Raw genomic sequence first — 26053 nt, forward strand, 5'->3', positions numbered from 1 at the left:
TTTTGTCATAAAATTGAAAGTCAAGAAATAAGGGAAACACAAGGGTCCAACATACATGTGTCTAAAGACTAGACAAAATAGAGAAAATGCTGTGTAGCTATGAAATGATCTGACAATTTTAGAAAGGAAATTATCAGGTCTTCTTGAACATCCTTTATTTCAATGAATACCCATCATTCCCATGAAGGATTATTATACTCATTTTTGCTTGGCAGGTGAATCTCAGTTATAATCCTAGCTCCTTTATTCATTGGAATGCCATATTCCAAGCACTCTGATCCTTTAATGTAGAAGCTGTTAAATCATGTGTTTTCCTGACTTTGATATCTGAATTGTTTTGTTCAGGCTGCTTGAAATATTTTCTCCCTGGGACAGTAGCTTTGGCATTTGGTTATGATATTCCTGGGAGATTTCATTTTGTGATTTTTTTCAGGAAGTCTTTGGTAGATTCTTTAATTTTCTATTTTATTCTCTCATTCTAGAATGTTGGGGGGATTGACTTCATAATTTGAGGGATGGCATTTATACTTTTTAATCATATAATTCAGGTAGTTCAATAATGCTCAAATTATCACTCTTGGATTCATTTTTTGACTTCAGTAGTTTTTCTAATAGAATATTTCACATTTTCTTATATTTTTCATTCTTTTGTTTCATTATGTTTTCATGTCTCCAGGAATCATTACCTTCTTCTTGTCCAATTCTAATTTTTAAAGGTTCATTGAGCTTTTGGACCTCCCTGTATATTTGGCCTCTACCATTTGACATACTCTATTTTCAGATTTATTTTTTTCCATATTTTTGTGCCTCCTTTACCAAGTTGTCAGCTCTCTCCTTTTTTAAAAAAAATTTATTTAAGGCAAAGGGTTTAAGTGGTTTGCCCAAGGTCACAGAACTAGGCAATTATTAAGTGTCTGAGGCTAGAATTGAATTCAGATCCTCCTGACTCTAGGGCCAGTGCTCTATTCCCTGTACCACTTAGCTGCCCCCTATCAACACTCTTTTAAAGATTTCTTTTGCATTAATAACATCTCCTTTCACATTTTTCTTCTATGGCTCTTACATGACTCTTAATTACCTTTGGAGCTCTGTCATGATCTGAAACATTCTTATTTTTGAGTCTTTCATTGTCTTGTGATTTGATGTTATGATCTTTCCTAATATCACAAGTAACTTTCATGGTCAGATTCTTTTCTTCTTGTTTGTTCATAATCTCAGCTTAATTTTTTTGACATTTATTATGTTAAAGTTGAAGTGTTCTTCCAGGGTTGAAGGGACGTTATTCCAAACTATTGGTTTTTGGGTGAAACACTTTTCAGAGCAATTTCTGTGAAGTTTTGATGTTTCAGTTCTTCTGAGGTGGTTTTATCTAAGTAGAGATTTTTATTCCTTTCCTGGTCTGAGCTTTAGTCTGTTGGTGAGGAGGATCATTGTTCTTCTCTAGCAACAAGCTCGATTGTGCTAATGCTCCTCCTGGAACTGCAACCCCGGACTGAGACCTAGATCAGAGTCTAGGAAAACAGCAGCATCCTGCCTCATGATAGCAAAGAGACCACTGTGATCTCTTTCTGATACCCTTACAGACTAGGGGCTGAGAACTCAGGAACCAGCCATGGCTACTAATGCAGTGGCTCCCAAGGACTGCTCCTGTTCAACTAGTGTTGCTCCTGAAGCCTGCACTGGACTGTGCTCCTCTCTCACCTCCAGGCAATAGATCATTACCAACTGGAAGTTACCCGTACTGGAAAATCATTTCCCTTGGTCTTTTTGTGGATTCTGCCAGTGGAGAACTTATTTGGAGTCCTTATTTAAAGGTATTTGGAGGAGTTTGGTGGAGAGATTGGCTAAATCACTGCCTTTACTCTGACATCTTGACTCCACTCCCAATTCTAAAGTATGATTGATAAAAATGCTATCCATCTGCAGAGAAAAAACTAAAGTAGTCAAATGTACATTTATGCCAGCTTTTTAAATAGTATTACCTTTCTTTCAACAATTGCATATGAATAAAATTTTAACATTCCTTTTAAAATGATTTTACATTCCAAATTTTTCTCCCTCATTCCCTCTTTACCCCAATTCTGAAAATTGTAGGCAATTGTATATAGTATATATTCATATTACTATCATCTGAAAACTGCCTATTCATATCCTGTGACCATTTATCAACTCGGAAATGGCTTGTATTCTTATAAATTTAACTCAATTTTCTATATATTTGACAATGAAACCTTGATCAGAGATATGTGCTATTTAGGATTATTTCCCAGCTTTCCATGTCTTTCTCATTTTGGTTGCATTGGTTTTGTTTGTACAAAAACTATTTAGTTTAATATAACCAAAATTATTTGTTTTAATTTTTATCATGATTTTGATCTCTTAGGTGGTGATGAATTCTTCTCCTTACCATAGATCTAACAGGTGGACTATTCCTTGTCCATCTAATTTGCTTATGTCACAATTTATATATAAATCATACACATACACAAATTTATATATAAATCCTACATGTATACAAATCATACACAACTCATCTTGGTACAAGGTGTGAAGTTTTGGATTAAACCTACTTTTCCTTTCCAGTTTTCTCAGCAGTTTTTACCAGAGTTCTTATCACAAAAGATAGAGGGAGCAATTCTTTTAAACTGTTTAACTATTGTAGGTGGAATCATAAAGCTGGACACAGTTCAGATGATTCAAAGCTTCTTGATAACATCTAAAGCATCATAGTCTGGAGCAATTAGGACATACTTCTGCTTCTTTCCATCAGGCTAGATCAGTGTGTTAACGTTAACTGCTATGTTGTCTTCTTTACTGTCTACTTTCTCTAATGCTCGTGACTTTGACCTTTACAATGAAGACTAGTGGTGTTGTCATCAATCTACATCAAAGCTGATTCAGTGTATAAAGGAATGTTAATGTTGGCATATTTTCTTTCTTGCTTCTCCAAGGGTCACTTTTCCAAGGCTATTTGGGCTACCTTCAAAGCCTTAGGTAGGAGATTCAGATCTTCTTATTGTAGCTATGAACAGCCTTTAACACTGCCTTCTTGGCCTTCAAGACTTTGCTCCTATCTGGCACAGGGCTGTGAGAGCAACTGCTTCCTTTTTCACCTTCAGTGTCATCTGGGGTACGGGGCAGCATTCTTAAAAAAATGTTTTTTAATTTATCTTGGTATCTTTTGGTCCTTGTTAATTTTCACAGCTTGACTAATAAGCAAACATGTGTGTCTGCATATGTATAATGTACAAGAAATTCTTTAACTTCCTAATGAGAATGGATGAAAGAGAGGAAAGGAGAAGATTTGGAATTCAGAAATTTGAAAACAATGGTTTAACATTTTTTGATGTAGTTGGGGAAAAATAAAATATTCTAGTAAAGAAATTAAAGATAATTTCATTTAGAATTAAGAAATACTAGAAAACACTTCCACAAATACAAAAATATAGCCAAGGTGTTCACTTTACACAATTATCATTTAACATAATTTTTGAAATGCTTGATAGAGCAACATGATGTGAACAAAATATTTAAAGAACTAAAAAGAGAAGCAAAGAGCTAACAATATTACCTGAGGGACTTTGTTTTTCTTCTGCCTAATTTTGGAAATTAAATATTCCTTTCAAAATTCAGATGTAAATACCTGCACAAAGAAAATACTTCTTGACAGAAGAAAAAAGGCAAATGTTGAAATCAAGATGAGCTGAGATTGACTCCCATCTTGGATTCTTCTTGGTGGGTGAACTTGAACAATTCATTTAAGTCAATGGAGTCAAATGGAAAGAAGAAATGGGTCACTAATGTTAACCTCAAGAACATATTGGGCTACCTATTCACTTCATAAACATAATATAATATGATTTGTTCTAGTGTCTTATTATGTATTTTATTGAAAATTCAACATTTTACATTTTGTTTTTGCTGTATGTATATTCTACCTGATATTACTATTCTGAGATGTCATTTGCTTGACTAATAAATAGGGATAAAACAGATGATTTTAAGAATCAAGCAATATAATGAATACAAAATATTTTAGAAATATTTTGGAAGAAGTCATGTGAGCAATTACTATTACAAATATATGAAATTTTTCTTGTTATGCCAGTTAAGTTTTGCAATGTAATGTGCTCTGAGGATATATGGCCATTTTTGTTTATTGGCTTGAGTGATGTTGGAACTAGTAGTGATGTGGAACTAGTAGTATCCTTGCTGGATCAAAGGGTAAGCTTTGCCCTGTAACTATGATATGGAACTTAGGTAATAGAAATGTGAATTGGCAGCCAGTGCTAACAAAAGGGTCCAATGAAAACTCATTTGGAAATGTCTTCTGATTATCTTCCCATCTCTGAGCTGACAGCTCCTAAAACTGCTTCAGCTACTGCTGCTGCTGCTGCTGCTGTCACCTCCAAGACAAATAGCTAGTGTTATTGTGGCTCACACTTTGGGCTGGGCCCTGGCCTGCTAAGTTGTCTTGGACTTGGAAAAGTCCTATTCTTGCATGTTGTTGGTTGAACTAGTTTAGAATTCTATTTGTAGCATTAGTTTAAAGTTGTTTGGGGGGGAATATTGGCAGTTATCATGCTGCTTTTACTCTGCCATTTTGACTTTGCCTCAATTATTAAGAAATTATATGTTGAATGCTATGCTGAGATCTGAGTTTGCTGCTTACAAAATGAAAAAGAAGCCTTGTTCTCATGAATCTTCTGCTCTTTTTCACAAAAAGAAAACTTAACCTTTAACGTTACCTACATTTCCCACTGTATCCTTCTTACCTTCTTTCTAGAGAGTTAATACATATAGGAAGAAAAGTAGAAAAATATGACAGCAAAATTAACCAATGACTTAATTTTTTTAATTTAAGGCAATGCAGTCTACCTGCCAAGGCAGACTCAAAAACTTTTTGAAAACAATTACAAAACACTTCTCACATAAATAAAATAAGATTTAGGGGGTGGCTAGGTGGCGTAGTGGATAGAGTCCCGGCCTTGGAGTCAGGAGTACCTGGGTTCAAATCCAGTCTCAGACACTTAATAATTACTTAGCTGTGTGGCCTTGGGCAAGCCACTTAACCCCATTTGCCTTGCAAAAAAAAAAAAACCTAAAAAAAATAAAATAAAATAAGATTTAAGTACCTGAGCAAACATCAACTACTCACTGACAGGTAGAGCTAATATAATAAAAATGACAATTATACCAAAACTAAACTACTTATTTAGCACCCTATCAAACAAAATTTCAAAAAAATTACTTTAATGAGTTAGAAAAAGTTGTAAGTAAACTTATATGGAGTAATAAAGTCAAGAATTTCCAGGGATTCAATGAAAAAAAGTGCAAAAGAAGGTGGCTTAGCCTTACTGGGTCTAAAATTATATTATAAAGCATCAGTCCTCAAAATTGTCTGGTATTGGCTAAGAAATAGTGTCATGCATCAGTGGAATAGACTAGGTGCAATAGCAGAAAATGATTATACTAATCTGCTGTCTGAGAAACCAAAAGAGTCCAGCTATTGGGATAAAAAACTCTCTCTTTGATAAAAACTGTTGGGAAAATTGGAAGTTATTATGGAAGAAACTTAGATTAGACCAACACCTCACACCCTACACTAGGATACCAAATGGATATAGGATTTAGGTATGAAAAACAATAATATAAGCAAACTAGAAGATCGAGGAGTAGTTTACCTGTCAGATCTATGGAAAGGGAAGCAGTTTATGATAAAGGAAGAGATAGAAAACACCATTCAAAACAAACTAGATAATTTTGATTACATTAAATTAAAAAGCTTTTGCACAGACAAAACCACTGTTACCAAGATCAAAAGAAATGTAGCAAATTGGTAAACAATTTTTGCAACTAGTATTTCTGACAAAGGACTCATTTCTAAAATATACAGAGAACTGAGTCAAATTTTCAAAATAGCAAGTCATTCTCTAATTGACAACTGGTCAAAGGATATGCAAAGTCAATTTACAGATGAGGAAATCAAAGCAATCCATAGTCATATGAAAAAATGCTCCAAATCATTACTTATTAAAGAAATGCAAATTAAAGCATCTCTGAGATACCACCTCACACCTCTCAGACTGACCAACATGACCAGAAAGGACAATGATCAATGTTGGAAGGGATGCGGGAAATCTGGGACACTAATACATTGCAGATGGAGCTGTGAACTCATCCAACCTTTCTGGAGAGCAATTTGGGATTATGCTCAAAGGGCAACAAAAATGTACATAGCCTTTGACCCAGCAATACCACTACTGGGTCAATACCCTGAAGAGATTATGAAAAAGGATAAAAACATCACTTGTACAAATATATTTATAGCAGCCCTGTTTGTGATGGCAAAAAATTGGAAATTAAGTGAATGTCCTTCAATTGGAGAATGGCTTAACAAAATGTGATATCATATATATATATATATATATATATATATATATATATATATATATACATATATAGATAGATATATGTGTGTGCATATATATATATGCATATATATATGTATATATAACTAGCAGCCCCTAACTTTTTTTTTCTAATTTGATGGTAATCATCCTTGGTCTTTGTTCAAAGTTCATAACTCTCAGGGTGGCTAGGTGGTGCAGTGGTTAGAGCACAGGCCCTGGAGTCAGGAGTACCTGAGTTCAAATCCAGCCTCAGACACTTAATAATTACCTAGATGTGTAGCTTTGGGCAAGCAACTTAACCCCATTTGCCTTGCAAAAACCTAAAAATGTTATATTATTATGTAAGTTCACTATCTCATAATTTATTTTTATTCCTTAAGGATATGATTTCTCTCTCATCACATTCAACTGAGATCAATGTATAAGATATAGCCAATGTTAAGACTAACAGAATGCCTTCTGTGGGGGGGGTAGAAAGCAAGAATGGGGGGATAATCATAAAACTCAAAATAAAATATTTCTTTAAAAAAAATTAAGGCAATGGGGTTAAGTGACTTGCCCAAGATCACACAGCTAGGCAATTATTGAGTGTCTGAGGTCAGATTTAAACTCAGGTCTTCCTGACTCCAGGTCCAGTACTCTATCCACTGCACCACCTAGCTGCCCCACCAATGTCTTGGAACAGAGTGTCATTATTTGCAAAATACTCTATAAATGACCCTCAAACTCTGCCATGAAATGGGGGGATGGGTCTTCTCATAGCTATTCATTGAAATTAAATTTGGTTATTTTAATTTTGTAGCATTCAATTTTCATGATCTTTTTTCTTCTCTTTTATATTGTGAACCAATGGTGGTATAATGGGTTTCTATTTCTATACTTGATTCTATTCATGTATCTTTCCAAGCTTCTTTGTATTTATCTCATTTATTGCCATTGTGACCAAGAATCACTCTAAACCTCAGGTTCTTCATCCGTAAAACTGAAGTGTACAAATATGGTCATCTAACATCTATAATCCAAGTTTCTAGAATTTACAGATTTTAGACACAGAAATGGGTCCAGGGAGAGATAACAACTTTGCCTAATATGAGCCAGTGAAGAGCCCAGGAGTACAAATTAAAATGTAGCCACTGGAGAGTAAAAGCAATAATTAATTTTCATTATTGCCTTTATAGACTTTGGAGAAAACTATGAGTAGGACTTCCCCTATTTGAAGAGGGAAACTCCAGATGAAAGTGTGGTCTCCAGAAAGAAGATAAGTGGCTATGTACAGTGATAGCAGTGAAGCAAACATCCTCATAAAACACATCTATCTAATTTAGATAATAAAAACTTCCTAGACAAAAGAGACTTTTGGGATTTGCCAAACTCTTCCACTCTGTTTAAAGATTAGGAAACAAAAGCAAAGTAAGTTTTCCTGAGAAAGACAGTCATTGACAAAGTCCACAGTAAAACTCAGGTTTCTTGTTATCCAGTACTATAATGCCATTACACCAAGATTTCTAAGGTCAAAGGAAAGAGTAACAAATACAATACTTATTCTTTCCTCTGCTCCCTATGATGCTTACATCAAACCCTTCCTGAAAAGACCAGAAATGAGTCAACATAGATATGGGGCAAGTTTCCATAAGTGAATCACGGACAAGAGATATGACCCTTCATTTCTTCATGAATATATATATATTTTATATATATGCATATGCATATATATATATGAAAGATACCTTTCCCTCCTTTATGAATGAGAATATGGGGCTGAAATAAAAGAATTGTGTTTAATCAGAAAATGACAAAATTAAAAGACAAATGAAACAAAGAATTGTCAATTCCTTAACCTGCGAAGACTGAAAATGTTTTTTTTCATGAATCATATGAAATGTGGAATTTTTTCCTCTCTTACAATATGCTACAACCACTTCCTACCATCCCTTTTTCTTTTCATTCATTTTTCTAAATGCCTAAGATTCTTTCCTATTGACTATTCAACTCCACTTTCTCATTTACTTTGATATTTCTATTTTGAACTTTGTATATGAGTCCTAATTATTCCAAGTGCCAAGTAATTGTTAAATAATTCTGATTGTAATTTTTAATAGTAATGAGAGTTGTCTTTTACACAATACCTTTCCTTTGTAAACTAATTTGATATTCCCAGCAAAAACCCTGTAATGTAGATGCAATTATATTTTTCCATTTTACAAATGAGGGAAATAAAGTTATAAGGGCTGAAGGGATTTGCCCAAGGTCACCTCTATCAGGTGACTTGAAGTTTATCCACTTGAGCATCTAGCTCAGAATATAAATATCTCTGCAGGCCACATATTGACTTAGAAAATCACATATGGTCATTATCTATGTACTATTACAATGTTAGGTATTTTGTTAAACATTTTTAATGTAATTCAGTCAATACTTGCTTCCTGAAACATATGTAATGCCAAAAGTTTGCCATTCCTCAGTCAATGGAAGTCTACTTTGTTTCCACTTCTTTCATATCCTTATAAGCATTTCTATAAATATTTTGACTCAATTGGACATATTGTTCTTATCAATCAATGGTCTCCTTGGGGTGTAAACTTAGTGGAATTTCTCAGCTAAAGGGTATAAAAACTTTAGTGGTTTTATTTCCAAGATTATGATTTCTTTCCCAGAATTGTCTTGTTATTCGTAAGCTACAATATTTTTTCAATGTTAATTAAGTCTTTCCTATGGACACATGTATTTTGGAATAGGTTGTACCTTTCCTTTAGAATATGATTTATCTAGGAGCACATTCTCTGTGTTATTTTGCAACTATATAAATCCACTGAGTTGCAGAGTTGGTTTAGCTTCTCGAATTGCATTCTTGTAATGAATCTCCTCTGAACTCATGTGTAGTTAAATCTTCATTTTCTTATCATATTTATTAACAAAGAATGTCTTTTTTAATAAAATAGAGTACTTTAAAAGAATTTATTTCATATGCAAAATACAATTCACAATAAACTTTATGAGTACTAGAGAAGTGTTCCTTCTTCAAAGGAGAAAAATAAACATTAGCATAACAACAAATAGTAAAAAATAAAAAGATAGATACATAAATAGAAAGCTCCCAATTATAAAATGTTAAGTCCTTGAAAACAGATGATGATTCCCCAGAATCAGATTTCCTTTCAATAAAGGAATAGAAACTTATATTGTGACAAAATCATTGACTTAATCCCAATAATTTTTACTTTGTGTAGAAATAATTCTTTCTAATGTTTGCATAATTTTAGGAAGGACTCAGTATTTGAAGAACTGAAAGTCGTTTTTTTATTCTGCAGTTTTCGAATTTTCTTGGTAGTGTACCCATAAACAGGAAGATGCTCCTGATCTCTACTTGCACAATCTCCCAGGCACAGTGACTATACTCTCTTCCTTGCAGGTACTGGCTTATTCCTTGGAAGTAGCTCTTCAAGGCCAGCCCGAGGTTCTGGCTCTCCAAGAAAAGGTCTTCCTACTGCCCATCTTGCCCAAGACACTTCTCCAGCTGCTGCAGCTGCTGACCCAGTCCAATGAGCAGTTGCATGAGCTGGGTCTGATTTCAAGCTGCAGGAACAGCTTTCAGACTGAAGATGGTGAAGATCTGTTGGAGCATTTCATGAATAATGACTCTGCCTTCCATGGCTTCCTTTGGGAACTTAAAGCTGGTCCAGTCCTTCCAAGATAGCACCAGGGGGAAATATGCTTATTTGGTTCAGAAGTGGGAAGTCTTCCTGCAATCCCTGAGTCAGATCACAACCCAGAGAGCAGAGGGAACTGGAGCAGACCTGCACCAGGGCAAATGGCAATAAGGTCTAGAAGGTCTTGGTGATGCTGATGGATGGTTTGGGTTTGGCTGAGCTGGGAGATCAGTGAGTCTTTGTCAGTGTCTTGGATATCTGGTCTTTGGGTTACTTTCTCTTAAATAGTGCTAAATGTAATTACTTTTCATTACTTAAAACGGAATTTCCACTGTCTTTTTTTTAACCTTAAAACCAACCCATCTTTTAAATCTTTGTAAAACTGCAAGCAAATTTCCCCCTTTTTGGAGAGTTCATAGATTAAATTCTTTGAGATGAGGCATACTATTTTACTTAAATTTTTCTCATTCCCTTGTAAGACACATATAGTCATTTACTAAATGCTTTTAATTTTATAACTAAAATATTTTTCACTACAATCCTCTCCCTAGTGCTGCCATTGCCAACATTTTTGATTAGGTCTTAATTATCTTTTTTTTTTCTTCCTTTGGTTTCAGGGTTATTCCTTTCTTCACTTCATTCCATGACCTCCCACTTACCTGTATGCCAGCTATTCAGACCAAAAATCTTATTTTGTTGAACTCAGCCCTTTCATGCCCATCATTCCCACCCTGTGACCTCATTCTCCTGATTAATGTTTGCCTTTCATCATCCACTACATCTAAGTATTCCTGCAGTCATACTTGATTTCACTGTGCTGCTATCTTGTAGTTATTCAAGTGTACAATGTCTGTGACCTGCCTTCCTTCACCTCATTCTTTCCAAATTTGAGATTTTATTCTGCTTAACTCTGTTGCATTTTTTGAAAATGTATGCCAATCTATTCCCCTACGACTTTCCTGAACAAACTTGCAATTTTTGATAAAACTAATATTTCATATGTTCTCTAATTATATGTGAAAGCAATTTCAGCATTTGGTTTTCTTTAAATTTTCGGTTCCATATTCTTTCCTTTTTCTGTCCCATCCTTACCTTGCCCCCCTGTGATACATCAACTAATTTGATATGTTATAAATGAGAAATTACATCAACTATTTTCATGTTAGTATTTTTGCAAAAGAAAACTTAAAAATTAAAGAAAGGGGTGGCTAGGTGGCACAGTGGATCAAACACTGGCCTTGGAGTCAGGAGTACTGGAGTTCAAATCCAGCCTCAGACACTTACTAGTTAACTAGCTGTATGGCCTTGAGCAAGCCACTTAACCCCATTGCCTTGCAAAAACTAAAAAAAAAATGAAAGAAAGAAAGAAAAATTAGTATGCTTGGGTATATATTTAGACAAAAACAGTTTTCTCTGGAGGAAGACAGATAGCATGTTGAAGTTGCCTTGAATCATTGTATTATTGAGAATAACTAAGTTATCCATGATTCTTCATTGTATAACGTTGTTGTTGTGATATAGTGTCTGCCTGGTTTTGCTCGCTTCACTTTGTTTCATTTTTATGTAACTCTTTCCAAAGTTTTCCAGATTTTTCTGAAATTATTCAGATCATCACTTCTTATAGCTTAGTAATATTTCATCAGAATCATATACTACAGCATATGGTGCCCTTTCCCTATTGGTTGGCATACTTTCAAGTTCTAATTCTTAACAACCTCAAAAAGTTACAAATGAAAAGTTCTGTAAGTATCTCCCCCCCCTTTTTTTTATCTATTTGGGATATAAATCTAACTGCTTTAAAGTATATGCACAGCTTTATGACTCTTAGCGCATATTTCCAAATTGCTTTCCAGAATGGGAGAATCAGTTTACAACTCAAGAAGCAGTGTGTTATATACTTCTAGCATTTAATAAAGCAATACTCCTGCTTGGAGACACTTGCCTAGGTGTATTGACTCCTATTGTTAGAATGTGAATTCCTAAATGAATGTCTTGTCATCACTTAACAGTGAGAATAAGTTACCTTCTCCAGTTCTTAATTCCAAGAGAAATTAGGTGCTAGATCAATTACTACAGAATTCATAAGGTAAAAATAGGGAAGTAACCTCACAAGGCAAAATACTTATCAATGAAGCGCAGAGATTGTTAATCCTTAAAGTGGTCACTCTTCAAACCTTAACCTCATCATCTAGGTTCTTGCATATTAGGGAGAAATTAAACTGTTTTCTCATGCCTTCAGTACTCTTCCAATCCCTGGATCAATTAGCAATTAAATAGCATTACCTTGTAGAAGGAAAACAAATTTGCAATGAGTTTATTTTGAGAATAGTTGGTGCCACAGTGGACCCTTTCTCTAAAAGAATGTGTTGTCTCTATACACAATATTCAGGTCAATGAGAAGGGGCAAGTGTTCTCCTGGGGATAGCTGGCTATCAGGAGGTGTGAGGATGAGTCTGTGTTGGCTCAAAAGCATGGACTCATAGATGAAATTTCCCTTTTAAAGAGCAAGAACACAGTCATCTAGATTGCAAGTGCTTTCAAACAAAGCAAAAATAAATATTATCATTGTTCTTACAGAAAAACAAAGGTACTATCCTTTAAAGTAGCATAAAAATTAACCAATGAAAACATATGTTTTATCCTGTAGAGCCTCCAGATTCATAAAGAAAATTTGATGGAATTGCAAAAAGACAAAGACATTTAGCTGAAGTCGTTGAATTAAATCTATTCGTGGTTTGTTTCATTGCTTTGCTGATTGTCTAGGTTTATTAAAGAAATAGGTGACTAATGTAGTTAAATTTAAAAATATGCTGTGTTTTTTGGGAGAGTTGTTTGTTGCCATTTTGCAGCCTACAGCAGTTTACTGTAAGTTATTATATGAGTGCCATTATATAAGCTATTACATGAGAGTCATAGTAGCATATCATCTAGGATGTTAAGTTTGGATCAAAAAGATTTGAATCGGGGTAGCTAGGTGGCATAATAGATAGAGCACCAGCTCTGGAGTCAGGAGTACCTGAGTTCAAATCCAGCCTCACACTTAATAATTACCTAGCTGTGTGGCCTTGGGCAAGCCACTTAACCCCATTTGCCTTGCAAAAAACAAGCAAACAAACAAAAAAAAGATTTGAATCCAATCCCACATGAGACAATTATTAGTTATAACCAGAATAAATTTCTGAGGTTTTCATGCCTTCCCCTATTAAAATGGACCTAATAATATTTATATTAAACGCCATATGAAGCAAATAAATGTACCATTTTAATAATATGTATATAATGCTTTAAATTTTTTCAGTTATTATAAGGAAATGTTTGTTTTCCAAACTTTTAATGTGATTAACTATTTTCCAAACAACAAGCAAAGCCCCATAGGCTGTATTCCTTCTAGGGTATTCAGTCTTACCTTATATTTCTTTCCAGATACTTTATGTAGCCACTCTAACCTTCATTTTTCTTCTCTTCCCTCTTATTCTCATTTCTTTGTCTTATATCATGCTCAATATCTTTTCTGATAGTTGTCATTAAAACCCCTTCTTTCTTATAATTCTGGAATTGCAACCAAATTTATTTTTAAAGAGTGTTTATTGATAGAGATTTTTTAGGTCAGAAAGAAGTTTATATTTTTGTAGATGATAATTTACACAAATAGTAATCAATGAAGGGAAAAGCAAGAAAAACAATAGTACTGACGACTAAATAACATAATTCTAAACAAATATGTCAAAGAATAAATTAGAGAAAAAGTTGATTTGGAAAAAGTCATAATGATGAGATAACACAGCAGCATATCTTTACTTATGTAAAAGAATGTTCAGAGAATACATTTTATAGCAAAAATAATTCCAGAACATTTACAAAATATTATGAACAGCAATGAACTGAACACATATTTTAATGCAATAAAAAACCCAAAGACAGAAAAGAAAATCTAGAAAATTCAAGAAAAAATGCATGATTTAGAATCATAAAGTTCTATAGAATTCATGTATATATATGTACACACACACATATATAAAATGAAGAACAACTTTATAGAAAAACACTAAGAAATTGAATATGTGCTTACCCAACAGTTAAAAACACAAGTTTGCCAAAAATCAATCAAAAAGAAGTCATAAAATAAAGAAAAATAAAAAATTTGAAATAATTTTTGAATTTTAGATTTTTCTGAGCTCTTCCCCCTTCAGACAACTTTAAATAGAGCCTCCAGAGCATTTTTGGAGCAAGACTCCACAAAAACATGGGGTGAAACAATGTTTCATCTCAGGAAAACTTGGAAGGGCAGGAAGGAAAGGTTTGTGTCACCAGAGTGAGAGGAGAACAGGGCTTCTCTAGCACAAGCTGCTCTAGCCTGGACCATGAAGTAATAAATCCACAGCCAGTCTATGGGGGGATGAATAAGTAGCTGCAGGGGCAGCTTCCACAGCTCTCAGTCTATAGACTGTAGGGAGCTTGGATGACTTGTCACACGCAGACTAGAGGGCTGTACTTGGCTGACTGTGGTGAAGCACTTTTGTGGAATGCCCCAAACAGGTTCAGGTCACAGTTGCACTAGCACACCAGAGTTTGTTTCCTTTCCCTGGATGGCTGGGAATATGTGGTGCTGGCCTGATCTTCCCTGCACTGTGCTCCTCTCACCTCAGGACAACAGACCTTTTCCAGCCAATTGATTCACTTTCTCTTTTGGTGGGTTCTGCCACTCTCAAATTTGTTTGGAGACTTTATTTAAAAATATTTGGAGCAATTTGGGGGATAACTCAGGCAAGTCCCTTGTCTTTCTCTGACATCTTGGCCCCACCCCAATTCTAAAGTACTTTTGATTAAAAATGCTATCGATCACCTGAGGAAAACTATAAAAAGTAAAATGTAAATTGATGCCAAATTTTTCAGTATTATTTCATTTTTTTCAAAAATTTCATGTGTAAAATTTTAACCTTTATATTTACAATCAAGATCCAAATTTTTCTTCCTCTTCCCTCTTCTCCCCCCATTCTGAATGTAATATTTAGCTGCATATAGCAAATATATGTGCTATCATCTGAAAACTGCCTGTTGATAGTTGATATTGTTTGACCATTTATTAATTGAGGAATGACTAGCATTTTTATGAATTTGATTCTTATGATTTGAAGCCTTGATCAGAGACTCTTACTATTAGGATTATTTTCCAGCTTTCTATTTCCCTTCCTATCTTGATTGCTTTAGTTTTATTTGTTTAAAAACCTTTTAGTTTAATATAATCAAATTTATCTGTTTTGCACTTTGTCATGTTTTCTATCTCTTCTTTGGTCATGAATTCTTCCCTTCCCCATAGGTCTGACAGGTCCACTATCCCTTCTCATCTAATTTGCTCTTGGTATCAACCTTAACGTCTAAATCATGCACATATTTTGACTTCCATTTTGGTACATGGTGTGAGGTGTTGGATTAAATCTAATTTTCTTTTCCAGTTTTCCAAATAGTTCTTGTCTGAGTTCTTATCACAAAAGCTGTGGAAAATGATTTTTTTTAACCTTGTAGGTAGAGTCATACAGTTAGATGATTCCAATCTTGTTGGCAATATCTAAAACATTATAACACATTGGGCACAAATCTGCTTCTTTCCATCAGTGTGTTGACCTTAGCCACATCAATGTCTTCTTTACTGCTTGCTTGATGTGATGCTTGCTACCTTGACTTTACAATGAAGACTTGGATTTTCTTGTCCTCAATGTACTTCAAAAATGATTCTATGAATACAGGAAAATTAATAATGGCATAGTTATCAAACTTCCTTCTCCAAAGCAGGTCACTTTTCCAAGGCTATTTAAGATTCCTTAAAAACCTTAGCAAGAAACATAAGGTAGGGGACATGGGCATTCCTTCTTTTTTTCTAGCTATGGGCATCCTTCAACTCTACCTTCTTGGCCTTCAAGACTTGGATTTGCTTTTACCTTGGGTGTTGTGAAAGCAATTGCTTTCTTTTTTAACTTCAGTGCCATCTTGGGAGAAAGGGGAAGCATATTTTAAACAAAAAAAAACTTTTTTCTTTGTTTTTCTTGGGATTTTTTGGTTTATTTTCACATGACTATAAATCAATATGTTTTGTATGAATGCATATGTATAACCTACATGAAAGTCTTTCCTTCTCAATGAGAATAGAGAAAATTGAGGAAAGGAAAAGATTTGGAATTTAGAAATTGGAAAATAAATGTTTAACATTATTTTCTCATGTAATTGGGAAAATATAAAATATTCAGTTGAAGAAAGCAAAGACAGGTTTATATAGAATGAAGAAACATTAGATATTATTTCCATAAATGCAAAAATATAGCCAAACTGTTCACTTTACACAATTACTGTTTGATATAATTTTTGAAATGGCAATAAAAGCAATAAGCTGTGAGCAAAATATTTAAATATTTAAAGAAATATTTATCTATTTTAAATTATTTATTTTATTATAAAATTATTAAAATTATTTAAAATATTTAAAGAAATAAAGAGAGGCAAAGAATTGACAGTTTTCTGTGGCACTTTGCTTTTCCTGAGTCTGTTTCTGGAACTTAAATTTTGCTCTGTCCATCCAGATGTACAAACCTGCACATTGAAAATGCTTCCTGACAAAACGAATAAAATACAAATGATGAAAATAGGAAGAGCTGAGGTTGACTTCCATCTTGGAAACTTATTAGTAGCTGACCTTGGACATGTCATTTAACTCAATGGTGTCAAATAGAAAAAAGAAACAGATCAATGAACTTTACAGGCCAATGAAACTTTTCAGTTGCAAAGAACAGGGCCAATAAACTTTTCAGGATCATACTGGGCTATTTATTGACTTTTATTTATTATTTTTTGCAAGGCAATGAGGTTAAGTAGCTTGCCCAGAGTCACACAGCTAGGTAATTATTAAGTGTCTGAGGCCAGATTTGAACTCAGATACTCCTGACTCCAGGGCTGGTGCTCTACCCCCTGCGTCACCTAGCTGCCCCTATTTATTGACTTTTTTTTCAATTGTTTTTTAATTTATTTTTTATTCTCATTTTGTACAAGTGTTTTTTTACATTAATAAAAAATTCTTGTTTACAAGTAAACAAAATACCCCTCCTCCCCCATGAATATAGATTTGCTTGGGAGAAAAAAGTAAAGGGGAGAGAAAAAAATTAAAATAAAAAAATAATAGTAATAATTGTAGGTATGGCCAGGTGGCACAATGGACGAAGCACCAGCCCTGGAGCCACGAGCACCCGAGTCCATATCCAGCCTCGTAAACCCAACAATCACCCAGCTGCGTGACATGCAAGCCACCCGATCCCCACTGCCCTGCAAAAACCAAAAAAAAAAAGAAAGAAAAAAAGACCCAAAATAAAATAAAATAAAATAGTAATAATAGTATGGGTGGCTGGGTGGCAGACAGAGCATTGGCCCTTGAGCCAAGAGCACCTGGGTCCAAATCCGGCCCCAGACACCCAAAGATCACCCTGCTATGTGGCCCCAGGCAGGCCATCCAGCCCCACTTGCCTTGCACCCTCCCCCAAATAATAATAACAAAAAATGTGCTTGAGTCTTTGTTCCAACACCAACAACTCTGTCTTGGGTCGATTTCATTCTTTATGATAAGTCCATCACAAAAATTATTTCCATATTTTTCCACCGTTGCCATTGCTGATCGCAACTCCCTCCTTTCTTATTTCTCCACTACCATGTACTCTACTTTCTCTCTCCTTTCACTCTGACTCTGCTGTAGGGTCGCTGAGTGGCGCAGCAGACAGAACCCTGGTCCTGGGGCCAAGAAGCCCTGAGCCCCCATACCACCCCTTAGGCCCAGAATCCACCTGGCCCTGTGGTCCTGGGCAGGCCTTCCAATCCCAGCCCCTTGCAAGAATTAAGAAAGAAAATGTGTTATATCTGGCGACTCCCCCCACCATGGTCCATCCTCTCCTCCTTTATTCATAGCCCCACCCCTTACCCCTGCTCCCAGCTCCTTCTTACTCCAGATGTCTATACCCCATTGAGTATATATGCTGTTTCCTCTCCTAGCCATCTCTGATGAGAGCAAAGGTTCCCTCATTCTCCTTTGCCTCCCCACTTCCATATCATTGCAATAGCTCATTGTAATAAAAAAAATCTTATGTGAGATATCTTGGACTATTCCCCCTCTCCTTTTTCTTTCTCCCATTCCATTTCCCTTTTTTTTTTTCTATTGACTCCATTTTTACACCATATTTTATCTTCGAATTCAGCTTTCTCCTGTACTTCAACTATAAAAGCTCTCTCTACCTGCTCTATTAACTGAGAAGGTTCATATGGGTATTATCAGTGTCATTTTTCTATGCAGGAATACATGCAGTTCATCCTCATTAAGTCCCTCATATTTCCCCCCCTCTCCTCCAATCTCCATGCTTCACCTGAGTCCTGTATCTGAAGATCAAACCTTCTGTTCAGCTCTGGCCATTCCAAAAGGACCTTTGAAATTCCCCTGGTTCATTGAAATTCCATCTTTTTCCCTGGAAGAGGACATTCATCCTTGCTGGGTAGTTCATTCTTGGCTGCATTCTAAGCTCTTTTGCCTTCCGGTATATTGTATTCCAAGCCCTCCAAGCTTCCCATGTAGCTGCTGCTAAGTCCTGTGTAATCCTGACTGCAGCGCCACGATATTTGAACTGTGTCCTTCTGGCTGCTTGTAATATTTTCTCTTTCACTTGGGGTTCTGGAACTTGGCTATAATATTCCTAGGGGTTGGTTTTTTGGGATCTCTTTCTCGGGGGGGATCGGTGTATTCTCTCCATTTCTATTTTGCCCTCTGCTTCTAGAATATCAGGGCAATTTTCCTGTAGTAATTCTTTGAAAGTGATGTCAAGGCTCTTTTCCTGATGACTTTCAGGTATTCCAATAATTTTTAAATTATCTTTCCTAAGTCTGTTTTCCATATTAGTTGTTTTTTCAATGAGATATTTCACATTTTCTTCTAATTTTTCATTTTTTTTGTTTTGAAGTATTGATTCCGATTTCTGTTAAATTCATCAATCTCCCTGAATTCTATTCTTTGTCTGAAGGATTTGTTCTCCTCAGAGAGTTTTCTTATTTCTTTTTCCATCTGGCCAATTTTGCTTTTTAAAGTATTCTTCTCCTCAATAACTTTTTGAACTGTTTTATCCATTTGACCTAAGCTGGTTTTTAGCATGCTATTTTCTTCAGCATTTTTTTGGATTTCCTTGACTAGGCTGCTAATTTCATTTTGATGTCTTTCCTGCATCTCTCTCCTTTCTTTTCCCAGTTTTTCTTCCAACTCCTTCATTTGATTTTCAAAGTCTTTTTTGAGCTCTGCCATAGCCTGAGCCCAATTTCTATTTTTCTTGGAGTCTTTGGATGCAGGAGCTTGTGCTTCCTCATCTTCAGACTGACTATATTAATCTTTCTTGGGTTCATAGATAATGTATTTCTCAATGGTGTTTCTCTTGTTTCACTGCTTGCTCATTTTCCCAGTCTAACCCTGTTTTAGGGGGTGCTTCCTGAGCTTTTGGGACACTCCCACAAGAGTCTCAGTGTGTGAGGCTCTGTCGTCCCTCCTGGTCTGTGAATGACCATAAGCGCCCCACTCTGCCACGGGGCTGAGGTGGGGGAGCCTGCTGTTCTATAGGTGGGGCCTAGACTGGGATCAGGATCTGAATGTGGTCAGAGCCCCAGAGTCCTGTTCCAGGGGCACAGGACAGAGCTCAGCAGTCTCTCTTCACTCCCCTCCCTCAGCTCAATGGGCTCATGCCCTGGGGGCTCTTGCTTCCCAGCTGCCTGCTTCTGTTTCTGGATCTGGGCTGTGGAAAAACCAAGCTACTGGCTGTGTGCCCTGAGTGCTGGGCTCCATGTCCTGGCTCTGGCAGAGGTCCCCCACTGTCCCCCCACTTTGTGCCCAGTGCTCCCTGGGGTGCAGCTCAGGAGACTCCCCCGCTGCTGTGAGCTGAGACTCCCAGCTCCCTGGGGCTGCCTCTGGGAGGCTGAAGGTCTTTGGCTCTGGTGGGCCACCCCTCTGGCAGGCCGCCTCTCCAATCCCGGGGAGCAGAGCCTTTCTGCTCTTTTCCAGGTTACCTTGAGTAGGAAAACTGCCTCGCTGGGTCCCTTTGTGGGTTCTGTCTCTCAAAAGTTTAGTTAGAGTCCTTAGCTGATGAATTTTATCAGAGAGCTCCTAAGACTCGATCCCTTCTTGTCGCCATCTTGGCTCCGCCCCCTATTTATTGACTTTTAAAACATCATATTATAATACTCTGTTTTCCTGATGTTTTATTTATATTATTTATATTATTTATATTATATATTTATATATTATATTCATTATACATTTTATTATATATTTATATATAAATATGTTTTATATATTTATATTATTAAATATTTTACATTTTAATGTGCCTGCATGATTTATACCTCTGATATTACTTATTTGAGCCTCTAATTGCCTGACTGATAAATGCAGCCAAAACAGGTGGTTTGAAAAATCAAATAAGATAATAAATGCAAAGTACTTAAGAAAGATTTAGGGAAGATATAAATGTGGGCAATTTTTATTACAAAAATGTGAGTTTTTTCTGGTTATGCCAATCATAAGAAATGTTCTCTATTAGATTTGACAGTGTGTTGTGCTTTGAGGATAAAAAAACATTTTTATTATTTAGTACCTTTGATCTCTTTGGTATTTAGACCAAGTAGTATTCTTGCTTGATCTAAGGATATGCTTCTCTCTGCAATGCAACTATGATATGGAACTTGATTACAGGCAATGAAGATGTAAAATGACACCCAGTCCTTACAAAGAGGTCCAATGCAAACTCTTTTTAAACAGTCAACTGATCTGCTTCCCAGCTATGAGTTGAGAGCTCCAGAAGTTGCTGTGGTTTCTGATGCATCACCTCCAAGGTACATAGCTATTCTTGTTGTGACTCACACTTTGTGCTGGGACTGGAAAAATCTCATTTCTATCTTTTTTTTTTGGTTGTACTGATTAAGAATTCTATTTGTAGCCCTAGTTCAAAGTTCTTTGTGGTTAATGTTGGGAGTTATCATACTGCCTTTACTGTCATTATGGTTTTGCCTCAGAAGAAAAACAATGATTTGTCAATTATCGAATGTTAAGCATTGAACTAAGCTGAGCTTGCTACTTACAGAGCAAAGACAGTCCCTGCTCTCATGCAGTCTCCATTCTTTAAAAGGACAACAACATCTAACAGTACCTACATGCCCCACTGAATTTTTTTATCATCTTTCTGGAGAGATAAGACTTATAAGAAGAAAAGATGAAAGAAAAAAAGGCCAGCAAAATTAACCAATGTATTGAAATAGAATGACATCATGTGCAAAGTATGCTACTAATGGCCTCCCAATTCTGCAATGAAGTAGGGGGAATATATCTTCTCATATCTATTCTTTGAGTTGAAATTTAGTTATTTAATTTTGTAGCATTACATTTTGATACTTTAGCTGGAAGTGGTGTTTGTTCTTTTTTATTTTCAAGTCATTGGAGGTAAGTTGTTTTTCATTTTTCTGCAAGTGTACTTGAATCATGCATCTTTCCAAGCTTCTCTGCATTTATCACATTTTATTGCCTTTGTGACCATAAAGCCCTCTAAGTCTGAGGTTCTTCATCTGTAAAATGAGGTGTCCAAGCATTGTGATTTCACAGCCATAATTCCAACTGCTAGGTTTGGGGAATTATATTTTATTTCTTTTCTTTATGTGAAAAACCACAAGGAGGTGGACAATAATGGTTCTAGGGAGAGAAAATAATTTTGCCAGGTCATGAGCCAGTGAAGGGTCAAGGTGAAAAATATAATATAACATAATCACTTGAGAATAACCATATTTTAAATTTCCATTATTGTCTTTGCTAAGTTTGGAGACAACTATAACCCGGGAAGCCCCAGATGAAAGTAAGGCCTCCAGAGAGAAGATAAGTGGATGTATGTGATGACTGCAGTGAAACTAACAACCTCATAAAACATAAAAAATCCAATCCTTATATCAAAAACTTTCTAGACAGAAAAGACTTTAGAATTTGCCCAAACTACTCCCCTCTGTCTGAAGATTAGGAAACTGAAACAACAAGATGCTGAAGTAAATTTCCACAAGACAGTAATTCAGTGAGACAAAATTTCAATTGAGGTTTCTTGGTACCCAATTCAGCAATGCTATTATACCAATATTTCTAAGGTCAAATAAGAAATAGGAAACCGTTAATGTTAAAGAACAGCACACATTAGTCTTTTTCCTTCCTCTGCTCCCCATGCTCTGCTTACCCCAAACCCTATGTGAAAAGACAAGAAAAGAGTCAACACAGCAATGGGGCAAGTTTCCATCAGTGGATCACAGACAAAAAATATGAGCCTTCCTCTCTTTGTGAATTTCCTTTCCCTCCTTTATTGAATGAAAGTGTTGGGTTTAGCTATTAAAAATGTGCCTGATTAAAAAATGATAAAATTGAAAGAAAAAGGAATAATAAATACCAGTGACTTTACTTGGAAAGACTAAAAGTGGTTGATTTAATGAATCACCATAATTGTGAAATTTTCTCCAATCCTATAATATGCTACAACTATATCTTGCCATCTTTTATCTTTTTATTCATGATTCCAATTGTCTAAGCTCCTTTTCTATTCACTATTCACCTTCACTTTCTCATTTGCTTTGATATTTCTGTTTTAGAACCAGTAAACTATCCATAATGAGAACACTTCATGTAGGAGAAATTGTTGAAAAATTCTGATTGATTGTTAAGAATCTTGAGATAGTCATCTATACAATAACTAAATTTCAACTCAAAGAATAGATATGAGAAGATATATTCCCCCTACTTCATTGCAGAATTGGGAGGCCATCAGTAGTGTACTTTGCACATGATGTCATTCTATTTCAATACATTGATTTATTTTGCTGGCCTTTTTTTTCCTTTCATCTTTTCTTCTTATAAGCCTTATCTCTCCAGAAAGATGATAAAAAAAAAATTCAGTGGGAAATGTAGGTACTGTTAGATGTTGTTGTCCTTTTAAAGAATGGAGACTCCATGAGAGCAGGGACTGTCTTTGCTCTGTAAGTAGCAAGCTCAGCTCTTAGTTCAATGCAAAACACTTTCTTTAAGCTACTTTCCTTTTTAATCTTAAAACAACTCCATTTTAAAAATATTTATGAAACTGAAAATTGATCCTTCTAAAGAGTTTTCAAATTAAGCTCTTTGACATTAGGCATCCTATTTTACTTATTTTCCCTCATTCCATTGCAAGGTACATATAGTAATTTGCTAAATGCTACTAATTTTAGTGCTGAAATATTTCTCATTCTGGTCCTCTTCCCATTACCTCCACTGTCATTGTCTATGTTTAGATCTTCTTTATCTATTGCCTTCCTTTGGTTTCAATGGTATTCCTTTTTGCACCTCATTCTATGGTCTCATCTTTACCTGTTCTACCACTATTCAGACTAGAAATCATATTTTGTTGTACTTAGCCCTTTCATTCCTACAGTTCTCACCCTGTGACCTAGTCCTCTGCATAAATGCTTGTCTCACATTATCTATTACATCTTAGCCTCCCTTTAGTCACATTTTATTTCACTGTGCTATCTGATAGCTAGCCATGTGTATAACCTCTATGATCTATGTTCTCTTACCTCCCTCTTCCCAAATTTGAGAGCTTTGTTCTGTCATGTTCTTGAGAAGGTATACAATCTGTTCTCCTATGACTTTCCTGAAAAACTTTTAACTTTTAACTTAAAATGGCATTTTATTTGCTCTCTAATTTTACATTAAAACAATTTAAACATTTGTTTTTCTTTTAAGTTTTCAGTACCATATTATTTCCCTTTTCCCTCCCATACTCCTTTTGCCCCTCTCTGATAGAATAAGTTGTCTGATTTTGATTATACTTGAGAAATCATATAAACCATTTTCACATTAGTCATTTTGTAACAGATAAGCAAAAAAATGGAACTAAAGTATGTTTGAATATATATATTCAAACAATATCAGTTCTTTCTCTGGAGTAAGATAGTATATTGAAGTTGACTTTGATCATTGTATTATTGGGAAGTCCTAAATTATCCACATTTCTTCACTGTATAATATTCCTATGTGCAACATCCTTCTGGTTTGGCTTACTTCACTTTTGTTCAGTTTAAGTAAGTCTTTCCATATATTTCTGAAATTATCCTGAACAATATTTTTTATGGCACAATAACATTCAATCACAACTATATATATATATATATATATATATATATATATATATATATATATATATATATATATATACAAATCACACACTTTATTGAGCCATTTCTCAATTAATGGGCATACCCTGAATTTCCAATTCTTCACCACCAAAAAAGTTGCCTTGAATATTTCTGTACAAGTCTTTTCCCATTTTATTTGATCACTATGGGATCTAGCAGTTATATTTCTTCATCAAAAGATATACTTAGTTTTATAGTTCTTTGTGCATAATTCCAATTGCCCTCCACAAAGTTTGGATCAATAGAAAACTCTACCAACTGTACATTATGTGCTTCTAAAATTTCAGAAGAGGGGCAGCTAGGTGGCACGGTGGATAGAGCATTGGTCTTGGAGTCTTAATAATTACTTAATAATTACTTAGCTGTGTGGTCTTGGGAAAGTCACTTAACCCCATTGCCTTGCAAAAAAATAAAATAAAATAAAATTTCAGAAGAAAATATCCCTCATCTTGTAATCCCTGTCTTTTCTAGTGATTAAATAGTATTACCACAGGGAAGGGAAGTCAGCTTCCAAAAGGTTTATTCTAAGAAAAGTTTGTGCCACAGGGGACCCCTTCTCTAAGGTAATGCTTTGTCTCCATATACATCATCCTGGTCCATGAGAAGGGATATATCCTGGGAACAGCTGGCTTTCAGGATGATGTGAGGATAACCTTGTATTGACTTAAATGCATGAACTCATAGAAGAGATTGCACAGTCAAAGAGCATTAGAACAATCATCTAGAAGACAAGTGCTTGCAGACAAAGCAAAAATAAAAATGATCATTGCCCTTACAGAAAATCAGTCACTATACTTTATTGTGGTATAAAAAAATTAACCAATTAAAACATGTATGCATTGTTATGTAGAGCCTCTAATTTCATAAAGACAATTTAACTGAACTGTAAAAATTAAATGACATTTACATGAGTTTGTTGAATTTGATCTATTAACACATCACAATATGCCTTAGTTTGAGGATTCAAAGAATCAAAGGAATTATTCCTAAAGTTCCTTCTAGCTCCATCATTCTTTTGTTTTAAGATCTATGCCTCAAGAATGAGAAAAACTTTTATTTTATTAAGACAGATTGGCAAGACTATTTCAGGGAGTCAATTGTAAGCTCAATTTTTACTCACATCATGATGTTGAGTAAGGCAGTGACTCATCCTGTGGATTCCCTTTTGACACTTGTTCTACCATGAGACAGTCGGGGTTCTATTGAGGTTGTGGGATGTCCACTCAAATAGCCTAACTTGGTATTTCCTTAGTAAGTGATAGAGCAGCTGTCTGTGTAAATTATCTGTATCCTACAGATTCACAGAATCCCCTCAGCCAATGATCCAGTCCCAGATACATCTCTTTTACTTACCCGGACATATTTCGATCATGGCTCTGTAGTTTTGATTTTGCTGGTACCCTGAAGTGATGAGCTCACTGCACTGGGATTACCTCAGCACAATTTGCTTCATTGAGCAGAGAGGAAACTATTGTTCTCTATTTCTGTTTTTCAGTATTTGCATAAGCTGACTTTCCTTTTGTTTTTTCACATTCCCTTTACCCTCCAGGAATTTTTGACCAAGAGAAAACAGAATTCTGATGCTTTAAATACACCCAAAGAGGAATTTTGCATCCTTTTATGTCTGCTACCTGAATTCATTTCAAAAAAAAATCTAGAAGGGAGAGAAATTGTTCTATTTTTGTTAATGATACCAGTGTCATCCCTGGTTCATTGTGGAATCATTTATGGTTTCTT

General features: G+C 35.3%; 1 pseudogene; it reads right to left on the reverse strand.

Annotated features, from left to right (window-relative positions):
• Positions 1–9669: 9669 nt before the first annotated feature.
• LOC141498929 (interferon alpha-1-like) lies at positions 9670–23397 on the reverse strand (annotated as a pseudogene).
• Between the last annotated feature and the right edge of the window lie 2656 nt (positions 23398–26053).

The sequence above is a fragment of the Macrotis lagotis genome, chromosome X, assembly GCF_037893015.1.
Source record: "Macrotis lagotis isolate mMagLag1 chromosome X, bilby.v1.9.chrom.fasta, whole genome shotgun sequence".
Lineage (NCBI taxonomy): Eukaryota > Metazoa > Chordata > Mammalia > Peramelemorphia > Peramelidae > Macrotis > Macrotis lagotis.